The sequence below is a fragment of the Pseudophryne corroboree genome, chromosome 1 (genome assembly GCF_028390025.1).
Source record: "Pseudophryne corroboree isolate aPseCor3 chromosome 1, aPseCor3.hap2, whole genome shotgun sequence".
In the NCBI taxonomy this organism is placed as follows: domain Eukaryota; kingdom Metazoa; phylum Chordata; class Amphibia; order Anura; family Myobatrachidae; genus Pseudophryne; species Pseudophryne corroboree.
The window spans coordinates 34701462-34720176 of NC_086444.1; the positions used below are offsets into that span (position 1 = coordinate 34701462).

At 46.9% G+C, this 18715-nt stretch overlaps 1 long non-coding RNA gene across 1 annotated transcript in view; it reads right to left on the bottom strand.

Moving 5' to 3' along the window:
- LOC135064830 (uncharacterized) overlaps positions 1–18499 on the bottom strand; it is a 236777-nt gene extending 218278 nt beyond the window's left edge. Inside the window, exon 1 of the long non-coding RNA XR_010251637.1 lies at positions 18412–18499. This is a non-coding gene — a long non-coding RNA (uncharacterized LOC135064830). The remainder of the gene's footprint in view (positions 1–18411) is intronic.
- Between the last annotated feature and the right edge of the window lie 216 nt (positions 18500–18715).

Sequence of the window (18715 nt, forward strand, 5' to 3'; positions counted from 1 at the left end):
ACAAACACCTGGCCCATCTAGGAGTGGCACTGCAGTGTCACGCAGGATGGCACTTCAAAAAAATACTCCCCAAACAGCACATGATGCAAAGAAAAAAAGAGGCGCAATGAGGTAGCTGTGTGACTAAGCTAAGCGACCCGAGTGGCCGACACAAACACCTGGCCCATCTAGGAGTGGCACTGCAGTGTCAGACAGGATGGCCCTTCAAAAAAATACTCCCCAAACAGCACATGATGCAAAGAAAAAAAGAGGCGCAATGAGGTAGCTGTGTGACTAAGATAAGCGACCCAAGTAGCCGACACAAACATCTGGCCCATCTAGGAGTGGCACTGCAGTGTCACGCAGGATGGCCCTTCAAAAAAATACTCCCCAAACAGCACATGATGCAAAGAAAAATGAAAGAAAAAATAAGTGCAAGATGGAATTTTCCTTTGGCCCTCCCACCCACCCTTATGTTGTATAAACAGGACATGCACACTTTAACGAACCCATCATTTCAGTGACAGGGTCTGCCACACGACTGTGACTGAAATGACTGGTTGGTTTGGGCCCCCACCAAAAAAGAAGCAATCAATCTCTCCTTGCACAAACTGGCTCTACAGAGGCAAGATGTCCACCTCCTCCTCATCCTCCGATTCATCACCCCTTTCACTGTGTCCATCCCCCTCCTCACAGATTATTAATTCGTCCCCACTGGAATCCACCATCTCAGGTCCCCGTGTACTTTCTGGAGGCAATTGCTACTGGTGAATGTCTCCACGGAGGAATTGATTATAATTCATTTTAATGAACATCATCTTCTCTACATTTTCTGGAAGTAACCTCGTACGCCGATTGCTGACAAGGTGAGCGGCTGCACTAAACACTCTTTCGGAGTACACACTGGAGGGAGGGCAATTTAGGTAGAATAAAGCCAGTTTCTGCAATAGCGTCCAAATTGCCTCTTTTTCCTGCCAGTATACGTACGGACTGTCTGACGTGTCTACTTGGATGCGGACAATTATATAATCCTCCACCATTCTTTCAATGGTGAGAGAATCATATGCAGTGACAGTAGACGACATGTCAGTAATCGTTGCCAGGTCCTTCAGTCCGGACCAGATGTCAGCACTCGCTCCAGACTACCCTGCATCACCACCAGCGGGTGGGCTCGGAATTCTTAGCCTTTTCCTCGCACCCCCAGTTGCGGGAGAATGTGAAGGAGGAGATGTTGACGGGTCACGTTCCGCTTGACTTGACAATTTTCTCACCAGCAGGTCTTTGAACCCCTGCAGACTTGTGTCTGCCGGAAAGAGAGATACAACGTAGGTTTTAAATCTAGGATCGAGCACGGTGGCCAAAATGTAGTGCTCTGATTTCAACAGATTGACCACCCGTGAATCCTGGTTACGCGAATGAAGGGCTCCATCCACAAGTCCCACATGCCTAGCGGAATCGCTCTGTTTTAGCTCCTCCTTCAATGTCTCCAGCTTCTTCTGCAAAAGCCTGATGAGGGGAAAGACCTGATTCAGGTTGGCAGTGTCTGAACTGACTTCACGTGTGGCAAGTTCAAAGGGTTGCAGAACCTTGCACAACGTTGAAATCATTCTCCACTGCGCTTGAGACAGGTGCATTCCACCTCCTTTGCCTATATCGTGGCCAGATGTATAGGCTTGAATGGCCTTTTGCTGCTCCTCCATCCTCTGAAGCATATAAAGGGTTGTATTCCACCTCATTACCACCTCTTGCTTCAGATGATGGCAGGGCAGGTTCAGGTATTTTTGGGGGTGCTCCAGTCTTCTGTACGCGGTGCCTGAACGCCGAAAGTGGCCCACAATTCTTCGGGCCACCGACAGCATCTCTTGCACGCCCCTTTAGGGTTTTAAATAATTCTGCACAACCAAATTCAAGGTATGTGCAAAACATGGGACGTGCTGGAATTTGCCCAGATGTAATGCACGCACAATATTGCTGGCGTTGTGCGTTGTCACAAATCCCCAGGAGAGTCCAATTGGGGTAAGCCATTCTGCGATGATCTTCCTCAGTTGCCGTAAGAGGTTTTCAGCTGTGTGCGTATTCTGGAAAGCGGTGATACAAAGTGTAGCCTGCCTAGGAACGAGTTGGCGTTTGCGAGATGCTGCTATTGGTGCCGCCGCTGCTGTTCTTGCAGCGGGAGGCAATACATCTACCCAGTGGGCTGTCACAGTCATATAGTCCTGAGTCTGCCCTGCTCCACTTGTCCACATGTCCGTGGTTAAGTGGACATTGGGTACAACTGCATTTTTTAGGACACTGGTGAGTCTTTTTCTGAGGTCTGTGTACATTTTCGGTATCGCCTGCCTAGAGAAATGGAACCTAGATGGTATTTGGTACCGGGGACACAGTACCTCAATCAAGTCTCTAGTTGGCTCTGAATTAACGATGGATACCGGAACCACGTTTCTCACCGCCCAGGCTGCCAAGGCCTCAGTTATCCACTTTGCAGCAGGATGACTGCTGTGATATTTCATCTTCCTCGCAAAGGACTGTTGGACAGTCAATTGCTTACTGGAAGTAGTACAAGTGGTCTTCCGACTTCCCCTCTGGGATGACGATCGACTCCCAGCAGCAACAACAGCAGCGCCAGCAGCAGTAGGCGTTACACTCAAGGATGCATCGGAGGAATCCCAGGCAGGAGAGAACTCGTCAGACTTGACAGTGACATGGCCTGCAGGACTATTGGCTTTCCTGGGTAAGGAGGAAATTGACACTGAGGGAGTTGGTGGTGTGGTTTGCAGGAGCTTGGTTACAAGAGGAAGGGATTTACTGGTCAGTGGACTGCTTCCGCTGTCGCCCAAAGTTTTTGAACTTGTCACTGACTTATGATGAATGCGCTGCAGGTGACGTATAAGGGAGGATGTTCCGAGGTGGTTAACGTCCTTACCCCTACTTATTACAGCTTGACAAAGGCAACACATGGCTTGACACCTGTTGTCCGCATTTGTGTTGAAATAATTCCACACCGAAGAGCTGATTTTTTTTGTATTTTGACCCGGCATGTCAACGGCCATATTCCTCCCACGGACAACAGGCGTCTCCCCGGGTGCCTGACTTAAACAAACCACCTCACCATCAGAATCCTCCTTGTCAATTTCCTCCCCAGCGCCAGCAACACCCATATCCTCATCCTGGTGTACTTCAACACTGACATCTTCAATTTGACTATCGGGAACTGGACTGCGGGTGCTACTTCCAGCACTTGCAGGGGGCGTGCAAATGGTGGAAGGCGCAAGCTCTTCCCGTCCAGTGTTGGGAAGGTCAGGCATCGCAACCGACACAATTGGACTCTCCTTGGGGATTTGTAATTTCGAAGAACGCACAATTCTTTGCTGTGCTTTTGCCAGCTTAAGTCTTTTTTTTTTTTCTAGCGAGAGGATGAGTGCTTCCATCCTCATGTGAAGCTGAACGACTAGCCATGAACATAGCCCAGGGCCTCAGCCGTTCCTTGCCACTCCGTGTCGTAAATGGCATATTGGCAAGTTTACGCTTCTCCTCAGACGCTTTAAATTTTGATTTTTGGGTCATTTTACTGATCTTTTGTGTTTTGGATTTTACATGCTCTGTACTATGACATTGGGCATCGGCCTTGGCAGACGACGTTGATGGCATTTCATCGTCTCGGCCATGACTAGTGGCAGCAGCTTCAGCACGAGGTGGAAGTGGATCTTGATCTTTCCCTATTTTTTTAACCTCCACATTTTTGTTCTCCATATTTTAATGCGCACAACTAAAAGGCACCACAGGTATACAATGCAGATGGATGGATAGTATACTTATGGACGACGAGTGACGACACAGAGGTAGGTACAGCAGTGGCCTACCGTACTGCTATATACAGTATAATGGACCTGGTGGACACTGTCAGCAGACTGCTAAACTAGTACTACTAGTATAAAGAAAAAAAGGCACCACAGGTATACAATGTAGATGGATGGATAGTATACTTATGGACGACGAGTGACGACACAGAGGTAGGTACAGCAGTGGCCTACCGTACTGCTATATACAGTATAATAAATGGACCTGGTGGACACTGTCAGCAAACTGCTAAACTAGTATAAAGAAAAAAAGGCACCACAGGTATACAATGTAGATGGATGGATAGTATACTTATGGACGACGAGTGATGACACAGAGGTAGGTACAGCAGTGGCCTACCGTACTGCTATATAGAGTATAATAATTGGACCTGGTGGACACTGTCAGCAAACTGCTAAACTAGTATAAAGAAAAAAAGCCACCACAGGTATACAATGTAGATGGATGGATAGTATTCTTATTATTATTAATGGATGACGAGTGACTGACGACACAGAGGTAGGTACAGCAGTGGCCTACCGTACTGCTATATACAGTATAATGGACCTGGTGGACATTGTCAGCAGACTGCTAAACTAGTACTACTAGTATAAAGAAAAAAAGGCACCACAGGTATACAATGTAGATGGATGGATAGTATACTTATGGACGACGAGTGACGACACAGAGGTAGGTACAGCAGTGGCCTACCGTACTGCTATATACAGTATAATGGACCTGGTGGACACTGTCAGCAGACTGCTAAACTAGTACTACTAGTATAAAGAAAAAAAGCCACCACAGGTATACAATGTAGATGGATGGATAGTATACTTATGGACGACGAGTGACGACACAGAGGTAGGTACAGCAGTGGCCTACCGTACTGCTATATACAGTATAATAAATGGACCTGGTGGACACTGTCAGCAAACTGCTAAACTAGTATAAAGAAAAAAAGCCACCACAGGTATACAATGTAGATGGATGGATAGTATACTTATTATTATTAATGGATGATGAGTGACTGACGACACAGAGGTAGGTACAGCAGTGGCCTACCGTACTGCTATATACAGTATAATGGACCTGGTGGACACTGTCAGCACACTGCTAAACTAGTACTACTAGTATAAAAAAAAAAGCCACCACAGGTATACAATGTAGATGGATGGTAGTATACTTATGGACGACGAGTGACGACACAGAGGTAGGTACAGCAGTGGCCTACCGTACTGCTATATACAGTATAATGGACCTGGTGGACACTGTCAGCAGACTTCTAAACTAGTACTACTAGTATAAAGAAAAAAAGGCACCACAGGTATACAATGTAGATGGATGGATAGTATACTTATGGACGACGAGTGACGACACAGAGGTAGGTACAGCAGTGGCTTACCGTACTGCTATATACAGTATAATAAATGGACCTGGTGGACACTGTCAGCAAACTGCTAAACTAGTATAAAGAAAAAAAGCCACCACAGGTATACAATGTAGATGGATGGATAGTATACTTATTATTATTAATGGATGACGAGTGACTGACGACACAGAGGTAGGTACAGCAGTGGCCTACCATACTGCTATATACAGTATAATGGACCTGGTGGACACTGTCAGCAAACTGCTAAACTAGTACTACTAGTATAAAGAAAAAAAGGCAACACAGGTATACAATGTAGATGGATGGATAGTATACTTATGGACGACGAGTGACGACACAGAGGTAGGTACAGCAGTGGCCTACCATACTGCTATATACAGTATAATAAATGGACCTGGTGGACACTGTCAGCAAACTGCTAAACTAGTATAAAGAAAAAAAGGCACCACAGGTATACAATGTAGATGGATGGATAGTATACTTATGGACGACGAGTGACGACACAGAGGTAGGTACAGCAGTGGCCTACCGTACTGCTATATACAGTATAATAAATGGACCTGGTGGACACTGTCAGCAAACTGCTAAACTAGTATAAAGAGAAAAAGCCACCACAGGTATACAATGTAGATGGATGGATAGTATACTTATTATTATTAATGGATGACGAGTGACTGACGACACAGAGGTAGGTACAGCAGTGGCCTACCGTACTGCTATATACAGTATAATGGACCTGGTGGACACTGTCAGCAGACTGCTAAACTAGTATAAAAAAAAGCCACCACAGGAGTGTTTTTCAGGCAGACAAACGTATACTGGTGGTCACTGTCAGCAAAACTGTGCACTGTACTCCTGCTATAGCTGCTCCCCAGTCCCCACAATTAAGCAATGTGAGCACTCATCACAGATATATCATGCAGCACACTGAGCACAGATATGGTATGGAGCGTTTTTTTCATTCAGAGAACGGATAAAAAAAAACTGGTGGTCACTATCAGCAAATCTCTGCACTGTACTCTGAGTCCTAACAGCTGCTCCCCAATCCTCCCCACAATTAGTAATAAAACAAGCAATCAATTGTCTCTTCTACAATTATAAACGGAGAGGACGCCAGCCACGTCCTCTCCCTATCAATCTCAATGCACGTGTGAAAATGGCGGCGACGCGCGGCTGCTTATATAGAATCCGAATCTCCCGAGAATCCGACAGCGGGATGATGACGTTCGGGCGCGCTCGGGTTAACCGAGATATACGGGAGAATCCGAGTATGGCTCGGACCCGTGTAAAAAGGGTGAAGTTCGGGGGGGTTCGGTTTCCGAGAAACCGAACCCGCTCATCACTAGTCATAACGCGATCGCATCATTCTGCAAATGCCCACCGGCAGAATGGAGTACATGGGAGGAGGTGGGGAGAGATCAGTGCTGGTGGGCTAGTGCCCGCTAGCACATGCAGCCCGGGGATGGCCATCGGTGGGTTATCCATCGATGGTCACCATCAATGGATAACCTTGATGGTGTAAAACCATCAGGAATGGATCCATTGATGGTTTTACTCATCGATGGTCATCCCCTATTTACAGTAAACATGTGGGCAGACCAGGGGGCGTGACTCAGCGGTGTCAGGGGGCGGAGCTAAGCTCGAAAAACCCACAACTGAAGGGGTTAATCTTAATTGTCATTTTTTTTTGTAACACACATTGCATTTCTCATACTTATAATGAGATATGCGGTTTGGCCAAATTTACGGAAAAAAATAAAATAAAAATAAAAATCCACTGCAGTGTGCCTTGTGATCATTTCTTCAGCTCAGGCTGGCGAAATCACAGGGCAGCACTGCGATCTGCAGCCTTTGCCCAGCTTTCTCTGCCTCCTGGTATTGAAAGCTGTGTTAGGACCGGCCTCTGGTGATCAGCTGTGTGTCCAATGGACACACAAGCTGATCGCTGTTTAAAACAAAACAAAAAAGGTAAAAAAAACACATACTTACCAGTCCAGGGAGCCGGTGATCAGTACTCCTGTGCGGGATGCCGGGCCCTACATGTGCTGTGCTGTGACCCCCAGTGCAGTAAAGTAACGCTGCAAAATGGCAGTTCACTTTACAGCATCGGGGGTCACAGAAGCGCACCGTATCCGGCGCTTGGCAGCCCAGCAGAAGCAGCGATGACCGGCTCCATGGACTGGTAAGTACTGCATATTTACTGTGGGGGGGTCCGCGGCCACAGGGGGTAATCACGATGGTCGGTCAACCTGGCAGCGGGATCATCGGCGTCTGCGGTGTCTGTGATTATGCAGCAGGACATCAGGGTATTTTTCACGAAAAATATTCAGATGATACTACGGATTGTCATCGCAAGCTCTGTCCCTGCATGCGATAATTGATACATCCGTGCGAAGTAATAATTTATCGCAGTGCGTATTTGGGCAATTTCATTACACCACATCCGAATCCTTGGATGCGGATGGTGATAAATAGGCCCCTAAGACTTGTCCCCTAAAAATTACTGGTGCCCACAAAATTCAACTGTTGTGAGCAGGAAAGTTAAAGTTATTACTCATTAAAAACATTAATACAGCTCACAAGTAGGCTAAAATCCAAAGTAATTCACTAAGGGGTCTGTTTCTCAAAAGAAGTAATAATTCCGTATTCCTGCTTTTTATAGCCATTTCATAATTGGTTTTGGCGTAATTTATCATGACCTCTTAGCCATTGAAGTAGCTATCCTTTGGAGCTCCAAAATAATAATTTTGATGAAAAAGCTTACATTGCGGGTTCCATCTGCACTGTGAGGACCAGTGGAAGATGGGGTATTCAAATGGATCCCTCTTTGCATTTCGCAACTGCTTCCCATATATAGATATAGCCACGCTCATCTATCGTCCATATGGCGAGTAGTGGGAAAAACTAGTCATATTACGTATGCCTGCGCCCGGTTGCATGGTGACATTTTCCGTCACAGGGTGGCATATGTAGTTGCAGTGTAAAAATTGAGTCTTTGGTGAGTGCAATACTGTTGTTCATCCACCAGGTATCGCTTTTGAAAACTGCTATTGCGCAAGCATGAAGTCTCCGATGCAAAGTCAAAAGTGCTTGCAGTGCAAGAACTATTTTTTTTTTAGATGCTTTTTTTTCCCATCTCAAATGTACAGCATAATATAGCATGTTATTTTATGGGGGATATATTTTTGACATCTGCTAGCCTTACCATGATAAAAGTTATTTTATTACACACTGTGACTTGAGCCGTGCACATGGTCCTTGTAATTTTGGCAATGATGGGCAGTAGTGACGCAGCGATAGCATGCCTTACCAATGAAAAAGATGGCCTCCAGGGGCACTCTAGGAAAATGATCACTTAGTCTCAGTACACTGTATATGGCTAGCGATCACTTACAGTAACTACAAGTATCAGCACAGAAAAAAGTTATTTTTGCATTGAGCTGACTGCGCATCTTTTGGTCAACTGAAAATAACATTGAAAAGTACCGAGATTCAGAGCGCAGCAAAAAATTATAACAATTAGTGACATCACTATGTCACTGCAGGGGGGAAAGTTACTAAGAATAATTTTTTGGGTGAAATTACTAATCGCCCTTAATTGCCCCTTATTGGCTCTAATTGCCGGAACAAAAATCGCACATTTACTGATTTTTTTTTTTCACTTTCGTCTTTGTCTTCCAATGGTGTACAGTATTTAGTCGCTGTGGTGATTTTGTACTTTTGTATGGGCAGTCGCTGCATAATTCGCAGTAGAATGCGCCACCAGTCACATTCCAACACAAATGTAATCACGCCCCAATTTGCACCTTTAGTCGCACCTCAAATCCAAACACAAGTCGTACCTGAATTCACATCACAAGTCGCCGAAATGTAACTAATTACCTCAGCACATTCTGATTGGTCAATAAACTCACATGCTAAAGTGTCATCACCATGTTGTTATAAATATGCCCACAAACCGCTGGGAACACGAGCATTGGTGCCATTTGTGGTGGAGTGTGGTTGAGGTTGTTGCACAGTTGTTGGAGAGGAGAGATCATTTTGCGATTGTTGCCTGGGATTGAAAGTTGTCTTGTTTTATTGTGTTGTCTTGGTGCATTTTAAAGTTTGTATGGTTTTTGTCCTGTGTCATTTTATGTTTTTTTTCTTGTCATTATTTGTGAGTGTTTGTTGTGTGAAAGTGTCTTGTGTGTGTGTGATAGGTGGTGGTGCAGGGGTTTATTATTTCCTTTGCTTTATCAGTGTTAACTCTTTTCTGTTGTGATGGAAGAGGAGAGTGGGAGCAGAAGGCCTGAGGAGATGGGGTCGGATGTAGAGGAGGTGTCAGTGCAGCAGCCTGTGACTGACCAGAGAGGGAGGAAGAAGATGATAATGAGGTGTCTGTAGGCAAGACAAAGAATGGGCGTAATGCGCAATTTACATATGCGGAGAATATGGCCCTGGTCAAGGGAGTCAAGCATCGTTTTGACTATCTCTATGGTTGCTTCTCCTCCAGAAACAGTAGATGCAAGAGGTCTACTCTGGTACCAGATCATGGTGGAGGTCAACTGCTCCAGCACACTGAAAACACTGTGGAAGTGTCCAAAAAGTGCTTCAAAAACATAAATAAAATGTTGCATGAAGCGTTAGATGGCCACAGAGTCCAGGCTGAATAGGCAGAGATGCACTGGTTCCCCTACCAGCAGGAGTGGCGGGTGTATGAAGAGCCGCTGTGGGCCATAATACCCCCAGAAGTGGTTCAAGCGCTACTTTGCGTCGTCTTCCTTCTCCATTCTTCTGCTTACTATGAAGGATGACTGTCTTGTATAGACTGGCAGCATCGTAGTGACCAGTGCCAGATTAAGGTCATGATGGGCCTGGATCTGAAATTTATAAATGGCCTATCGTGTGCCACTGCAGGGGGTGTGACCAGCATGGTGGGGGTGATAACTGATATGGGGGTGTGGTCTGTGCCATGGGGTGTGGCTAGCACCATGGAGGGCATAGCTACCCACCTTCATTCACCCACCTCAATCTCCCTCCCCTCTTTGATTATATGATGCATGCACCACCTATTATATTATTAACAAATGAATAACCCCCCCCCCCCCCCACAAACTATGGGTTATTAATAAAAAAAAATGTTATTGAGGTTATATATACAGTATATAGACAAATGCAGGCCAGCACTCCTCAATATTTGACCAACAAGCTCCGGTGCCAGTCCAATGAATCAAATAGCATATGGAAATGGTGGCGTTACTCGGATTCTCTTAATCAGACAGAAGTAACTGCAGATACAGGCGGATATCCTATTAGCAGCTGTACTTTACCGCTGCTAATAGGATCACCTGGGAATATCTTTTCTCTGACGTCCTAAGTGGATGCTGGGGACTCCGTCAGGACCATGGGGATTAGCGGCTCCGCAGGAGACAGGGCACAAAATTAAAAGTTTGACCACTAGGTGGTGTGCACTGGCTCCTCCCCCTATGACCCTCCTCCAAGCCTCAGTTAGATTTTTGTGCCCGGCCGAGAAGGGTGCAATCTAGGTGGCTCTCCTAAAGAGCTGCTTAGAATAAAAGTTTGTTAGGTTTTTTATTTTCAATGAGTCCTGCTGGCAACAGGCTCACTGCAACGCGGGACTAAGGGGAGAAGAAGCGAACTCACCTGCGTGCAGGATGGATTGGCTTCTTAGGCTACTGGACACTAGCTCCAGAGGGACGATCACAGGTACAGCCTGGATGGGTCACCGGAGCCGCGCCGCCGGCCCCCTTACAGATGCTGAAGAGAGAAGAGGTCCAGAAATCGGCGGCTGAAGACTTCCCAGTCTTCTTAAGGTAGCACACAGCACTGCAGCTGTGCGCCATTGCTCTCAGCACACTTCACACCGCGGTCACTGAGGGTGCAGGGCGCTGGGGGGGGGCGCCCTGGGCAGCAATGTAATTACCTTTACTGGCTAAAAATACATCACATATAGCCCCTGGGCTATATGGATGTATTTAACCCCTGCCAGGATTACAGAAAAAACCGGGAGAAGAGCCCGCCGTGAAGGGGGCGGGGCCTATCTCCTCAGCACACAGCGCCATTTTTCCCACACAGATCCGCTGGTGGGAAGGCTCCCAGGCTCTCCCCTGCACTGCACTACAGAAACAGGGTTAAAACAGAGAGGGGGGGCATTTTTTGGCGATATTATTATATATTAAGCTGCTATAAGGGAAAACACTTACTATAAGGTTGTCCCTGTATAATTATAGCGCTTTGGTGTGTGCTGGCAAACTCTCCCTCTGTCTCCCCAAAGGGCTAGTGGGGTCCTACCAATTAGTACCTGTCCAGGCGTCTCAAACACCGTCAGGGGCTTTAAAACGCCCATTACCTCAGTCGGTCGACAGACACAGACACGGACACTGACTCCAGTGTCGACGGTGAAGAAACAAACGTATTTTCCAATAGGGCCACACGTTACATAATCACGGCAATGAAGGAGGTGTTACATATTTCTGATACTACAAGTACCACAAAAATGGGTATTATGTGGGGTGTGAAAAAACTACCTGTAGTTTTTCCTGAATCAGATGAATTGATTGAAGTGTGTGATGAAGCGTGGGTTACCCCCGATAGGAAGTTGCTAATTTCAGAGAAGTTATTGGCATTATACCCTTTCCCGCCAGAGGTTAGGGCGCGCTGGGAAACACCCTCTAGGGTAGATAAGGCGCTCACACGCTTATCAAAACAAGTGGCGTTACCGTCTCCTGATACGGCCGCCCTCAAAGATCCAGCTGATAGGAGGCTGGAAAATACTCTAAAAAGTATATACACACATACTGATGTTATACTGCGACCAGCAATCGCCCCAGCATGGATGTGCAGTGCTGGGGGGGTTTGGTCGGAATCTCTGACTGGAAATATTGATACCCTGAATAGCGACAATATTTTATTGACTATAGAGCATTTAAAGGATGCATTTTCTTTATATGCGAGATGCACAGAGGGATATTTGCACTCTGGCATCAAGGGTAAGTGCGCTGTCCATTTCTGCCAGAAGAAGTTTATGGACGCGACAGTGGTCAGGTGATGCGGATTCCAAGCGGCATATGGAAGTTTGCCGTATAAAGGGGAGGAATTATTTGGGGTCGGTCTATCGGACTTGGTGGCCACGGCAACAGCCGGAAAATCCACCTTTTTTACCTCAGGTCACCTCCCAACAGAAAAAGACACCGTCTTTTCAGCCTCAGTCCTTTCGTTCTCATAAGAACAAGCGGGCAAAAGGCCATTCATATCTGCCTGAGGCAAAGGAAAGGGTAAGAGACTGCAGCAAGCAGCTCCTTCCCAGGAGCAGAAGCACTCCCCCGCTTCTGAAAAGTCCTCAGCATGTCGCTGGGGCCTTACAAGCGGACTCAGGTCCGGTGGGGGGGTCGTCTCAAGAATTTCAGCGCGCAGTGGGCTCACTCGCAAGTCGACCCCTGGATCCTGCAGGTAGTATCACAGGGGTACAGATTGGAATTCGAGACGTCTCTTCCTCGCAGATTCCTGAAGTCTGCTTTACCAACATCTCCCTCCGACAGGGAGACGGTGTTGGAAGCTATTCACAAGCTGTATTCCCAGCAAGTAATAGTCAAGGTACCCCTACTACAACAAGGAAAGGGGTATTATTCCACGCTGTTTGTGGTACCGAAGCCGGACGGCTCGGTGAGACCTATTCTAAGTCTGAAATCTTTTGAACACTTACATACAAAGGTTCAAGTTCAAGATGAAATCACTCAGAGCAGTGATAGCGAATCTGGAAGAAGGGGACTTTATGGTGTCCTTGGACATCAAGGATGCTTACCTCCATGTCCCAAATTGCCCTTCAAACCAAGGGTACCTCAGGTTCGTGGTACAAAACTGTCACTATCAGTTTCAGACGTTGCCGTTTGGATTGTCCACGGCACCCCGGGTCTTTACCAGGGTAATGGCCGAAATGATGATTCTTCTTCGAAGAAAAGGCGTATTAATTATCCCTTACTTGGACGATCTCCTGATAAGGGCAAGATCCAGAGAACAGTTAGAGGCCGGTGTAGCACTAACCCAAGTAGTGCTGCAACAGCATGGGTGGATTCTAAATTTTCCAAAATCCCAGCAGAGCCCGACGACACGTCTGCTGTTCCTAGGGATGATTCTGGACACAGTTCAGAAAAAGGTTTTTCTCCCGGAGGAGAAAGCCAGGGAGTTATCCGAGCTAGTCAGGAACCTCCTAAAACCAGGAAAAGTGTCAGTGCATCAATGCACAAGAGTCCTGGGTAAATGGTGGCTTCTTACGAAGCGATTCCATTCGGCAGATTCCACGCAAGAACCTTTCAGTGGGATCTGCTGGACAAATGGTCCGGATCGCATCTTCAGATGCATCAGCGGATAGCCCCGTCTCCAAGGACAAGGGGGTCTCTTCTGTGGTGGTTGCAGAGTGCTCACCTTTTTGGAGGGCCGCAGATTCGGCATTCAGGACTGGGTCCTGGTGACCACGAATGCCAGCCTGAGAGGCTGGGGAGCAGTCACACAGGGAAGAAATTTCCAGGGAGTGTGGTCAAGCCTGGAGACTTCACTTCACATAAATATACTGGAGCTAAGGGCAATTTACAATGCTCTAAGCCTGGCAAGACCTCTGCTTCAGGGTCAGCCGGTGTTGATCCAGTAGGGCAACACCACGGCAGTCGCCCACGTAAACAGACAGGGCGACACAAGAAGCAGGAGGGCAATGGCAGAAGCTGCAAGGATTTTTCACTGGGCAGAAAATCATATGATAGCACTGTCAGCAGTGTTCATTCCGGGAGTGGACAACTGGGAAGCAGACTTCCTCAGCAGACACGATCACCACCCGGGAGAGTGGGGACTTCATCCAGAAGTCTTCCACATGATTGTGAACCGTTGGGAAAAACCAAAGGTGGACATGATGGCGTCCCGCCTCAACAAAAAACTGGACAGGTATTGCGCCAGGTCAAGAGACCCTCAGGCAATAGCTGTGGACGCGTTGGTAACACCATGGGTGTACCAGTCAATGTATGTGTTCCCCCCTCTGCCTCTCATACCCAAGGTACTGAGAATTATAAGGCGAAGGGGAGTAAGAACGATACTCGTGGCTCCGGATTTGCCAAGAAAGACTTGGTACCCGGAACTTCAAGAGATGCGCACGGAGGATCCGTGCACTCTACCTCTAGACTTACCGCGGCTGCGTTTGACGGCATGGCGGTTGAACGCCGGATCTTGAAGGAGAGGGCTCCGACGGAGGAATTTCAACTGGGTCGATTCCTACATTTCCTGCAAACAGGAATGTCTATGGGCCTCAAATTGGGGTCCATTAAGGTTCAAATTTCGGCCCTGTCGATTTTCTTCCAGAAAGAATTGGCTTCAGTTCCTGAAGTCCAAGCTTTTGTCAAAGGAGTACTACATATACAGCCCCGGTTGTGCCTCCAGTGGCACTGTGGGATCTCAATGTAGTTTTGGGATTCCTCAAATCCCATTGGTTTGAGCCACTCAAATCGGTGGATTTGAAATATCTTACATGGAAAGTGACCATGCTACTGGCCCTGGCTTCGGCCAGGAGAGTGTCAGAATTGGCGGCTTTTTCGTACAAAAGCCATATCTGATTTTCCATTGGGACAGGGCAGAACTGCGGACGCGTCCTCAGTTTCTCCCTAAGGTGGTATCAGCGTTTCACCTGAACCAACCTATTGTGGTGCCTGCGGCTTCTAGCGACTTGGAGGACTCCAAGTTGTTCGACGTTGTCAGAGCCTTAAAAATATATATATATTTCAAGGACGGCTGGAGTCAGAAAGTCTGACTCGCTGTTTATACTGTATGCACCCAACAAGCTGGGTGTTCCTGCGTCTAAGCAGACGATTGCTCGTTGGATTTGTAGCACAATTCAACTTGCGCATTCTGTGGCAGGCCTGCCACAGCCAAAATCTGTAAATGCCCACTCCACAAGGAAGGTGGGCTCACCTTGGGCGGCTGCCCGAGGGGTCTCGGCATTACAACGCTGCCGAGCAGCTACGTGGTCAGGGGAGAACACGTTTGTAAAATTTTACAAATTTGATACCCTGGCTAAGGAGGACCTGGAGTTCTCTCATTCGGTGCTGCAGAGTCATCCGCACTCTCCCGCCCGTTTGGGAGCTTTGGTATAATCCCCATGGTCCTGACGGAGTCCCCAGCATCCACTTAGGACGTCAGAGAAAATAAGAATTTACTTACCGATAATTCTATTTCTCGTAGTCCGTAGTGGATGCTGGGCGCCCATCCCAAGTGCGGATTGTCTGCAATACTTGTACATAGTTATTGTTACAAAAATCGGGTTATTATTGTTGGAAGCCATCTTTTCAGAGGCTCCTCTGTTATCATGCTGTTAACTGGGTTCAGATCTCAAGTTGTACAGTGTGATTGGTGTGGCTGGGATTCAAAATCCTTCCTTATTGTGTACGCTCGTCCGGGCACAGTATCCTAACTGAGGCTTGGAGGAGGGTCATAGGGGGAGGAGCCAGTGCACACCACCTAGTGGTCAAACTTTTAATTTTGTGCCCTGTCTCCTGCGGAGCCGCTAATCCCCATGGTCCTGACGGAGTCCCCAGCATCCACTACGGACTACGAGAAATAGAATTATCGGTAAGTAAATTCTTATTATTAGCTCCGATGCCGGCTTCTTTATCCCCTGATTCCGTCATTTATTGGACAAAATCCCAGATAAGCAACCGCCGAAGCAGCGATAAACACATGGGATCGGGAACTTATCCCCGATTCCATGGGTAATCATTCGACTGCGGCTATAATTTCAGCCATTAAAAATGGCCTCTAATTGGATACCATGATAATGACCATCGGTTATTAATCGCAATATACGGCCATTTTCAACGGGCGAATTTGCATCAGGGCTAATTGGATACCCCCTACAGTCTTTTCTAATGCCAACGTTTCAGTGACCTAGAGGTCTATTTATCACCATCTGCATCTAATGATGTGGATGACAGGTGATAAACTAGACCAAACTCGCACTGTGATAATTGAGTACATCGCATGGATGTATCAATTATCGCATGCAGGGACAGAGGCTCTGTCCCTGCGATGCCTCTCCGCAGCATCATCGGGGTATTTCTTGTAAAAAATACCCTGATGTCCTGCTGCGCATGCACCAAGGCACATCGCTACCGCCAGTCCCCCCCCCCCCTCGCTACTACCCCCGCGCCGAAAAAGCCACCCCTGGATTTTATACTTACCAGTTGCAGGAGCCGGTGTCCGCTGCTCCATGAGGCTGCCGGGCACTGGGTTCTTCTTCTGCGCTGTGACCTATGGTGCTGTAAAGTGAGCTGCCATTTTGCTGCGTCACTTTTACTGCATTGGGGTCACAGTGCAACATATGGAGGTCACAATTTCTACATTCCCTGGGGAATGTAGAAATTTTGACATTTAAAGGATGATGACTATGCCACTAGGTAACACTGTGTCGTATGATATATATATATATATATATATATATATATATATATATACACACACACACACACACACACACACACACACACACACACACACACACACACACACACACACAACTCGGGAAATAATATTAGATGCATCATGCTTCATGAATCATTTTGTTGGATTTGAAAAAAATAAATGTAGTGTAATGCCAGACGATAAAGCACACCATACCACATCAGATAAAATATCTGGCACACAGAACGCACATAAGCCAGAACATAGGGGTCTAGTTACTAAGCCTTGGATGGGGATAAAGTGGACGGAGATAAAGTACCAGCCAATCAGCTCCTAACTGTCATTCTTCAAACCCAGCCAGTGACATGACAGTTGGGAGCTGATTGGCTGGTACTTTATCTCCATCCAAGGCTTAGTAAATAGACCCCATAGTCCTATATGGCAGGATAAAGCCATTTCAACGCAGCCTAAACACACTGAAGATATGTATATGACCAGATCCTATGATATGAATACATCTAGGAGAAGATACGAATTCACAAGACCCAGAAGGACCATGATTGGGACAGACATGGTTAATATCACACACACCAGCATCTAGCAGTCATACCCTTACTTATTCTGCACATCCCCCGAATAGAGCTTGGTACATTGCCTCCCTGTAATATTACAAGATTCATAAGAAGCATTTATCCAATACTGCCATCTACTATTTGTGATATAAGCCAAACATGTATGGATGATTCAGCCAACATTGCATCTAAAAATTAATATACAAGGCTTGCTCGAACATGGCACCCAACGTCTGGGACTATCAATCATTCACCAGAGCAACGCCTACTGCCACCTGATTGGACACCATTTCCTAAAAAGAACTTCCTATTGGACTACTGTGCTTTACTTGGTGAGTCTGAATGGCAGGGACATAGCTATAGAGATCTACGGGTTCTGGGAGATCTTGCGAGACCAGGTACCTGGAAATCTTGTAGTGCCCGGTAGTCCCCCAGGTTAGCGACTGGGTGTGCGATCTCTCAAACGCCGATCCACGAAGGAACCTGGCCCAGGATAGCGAAGAAGGGTGGACTGACTCCCATACCAACAGTCACCCCTACGCACCAGGAGAAGCACCAACACATGCCGGAGAGGGTAAATTGATGCACTTGGGGGGTACAGAACGCTGGCCCTACAGAACGTAACACCTAAGAAGATATACCCAGGAGGGCACCATGCAAGACCCATATCCATTTGGGCTAAACTGTGCATATAGTCATGCATAGACACTGATACCTGTAGGTACCATAAACACTGACCTTTCACATGACCCATCAGCAGTCACCAGCAAAAACTAACATTTATGATTGTATGTTTCTCATTGATGATATCACACTCCAGTGATGGCTAACCTTGACACTCCAGCTGTTGTTGAACTACACATCCCAGCTTGCCCTGCATCAGTTTTAGCATGGCCAAATAACAAAACTGTAGCAGGGCATGCTGGGATATGTAGTTCAACAACAGCTGGAGTGTCAAGGTTAGCCATCACTGATACTCTATACCACACAGCTGTGAAATGCATACAGCTGTGATATATTACACATTGTATATGATTTATGTACATATGGCCTGACCACTGTGTCTCAATAAAGGGTACTTTAATTTATATTTATGTATCATTCCATACCATTATAAGGTCAGTGCAGGGATTCCCCACTATATAGTGTAATGCCTGACAGCAGCTGGAACCTGAAGGGAGGAGGCAAAGCACTCACCAACTGTTGTGCTGCAGGTGCAGAATCAGCAGACCAACCAAGCGTACTACAAGCCACTGATGGGAATGATCGCCGGGTGCATCGTGGCATTAGGCTCCGCCCCCTTGTGACGCGATCCACGGGTGTCTAAAGGGGTCTGGCCAACTGTGAATAGGGGCGGGACTTAAAATGAGGACCGCAGGAGGCTCCAATACAAGAGGTTTGTCTGGGGTGGGGGTTGGGGTTGTCGATGACAAAACCAGCGGAGCCTAGGACTCTGCAGGCTGTGGCTGCAGTAGCAGGCTTTTTTTTTTTCTCCCTGTCT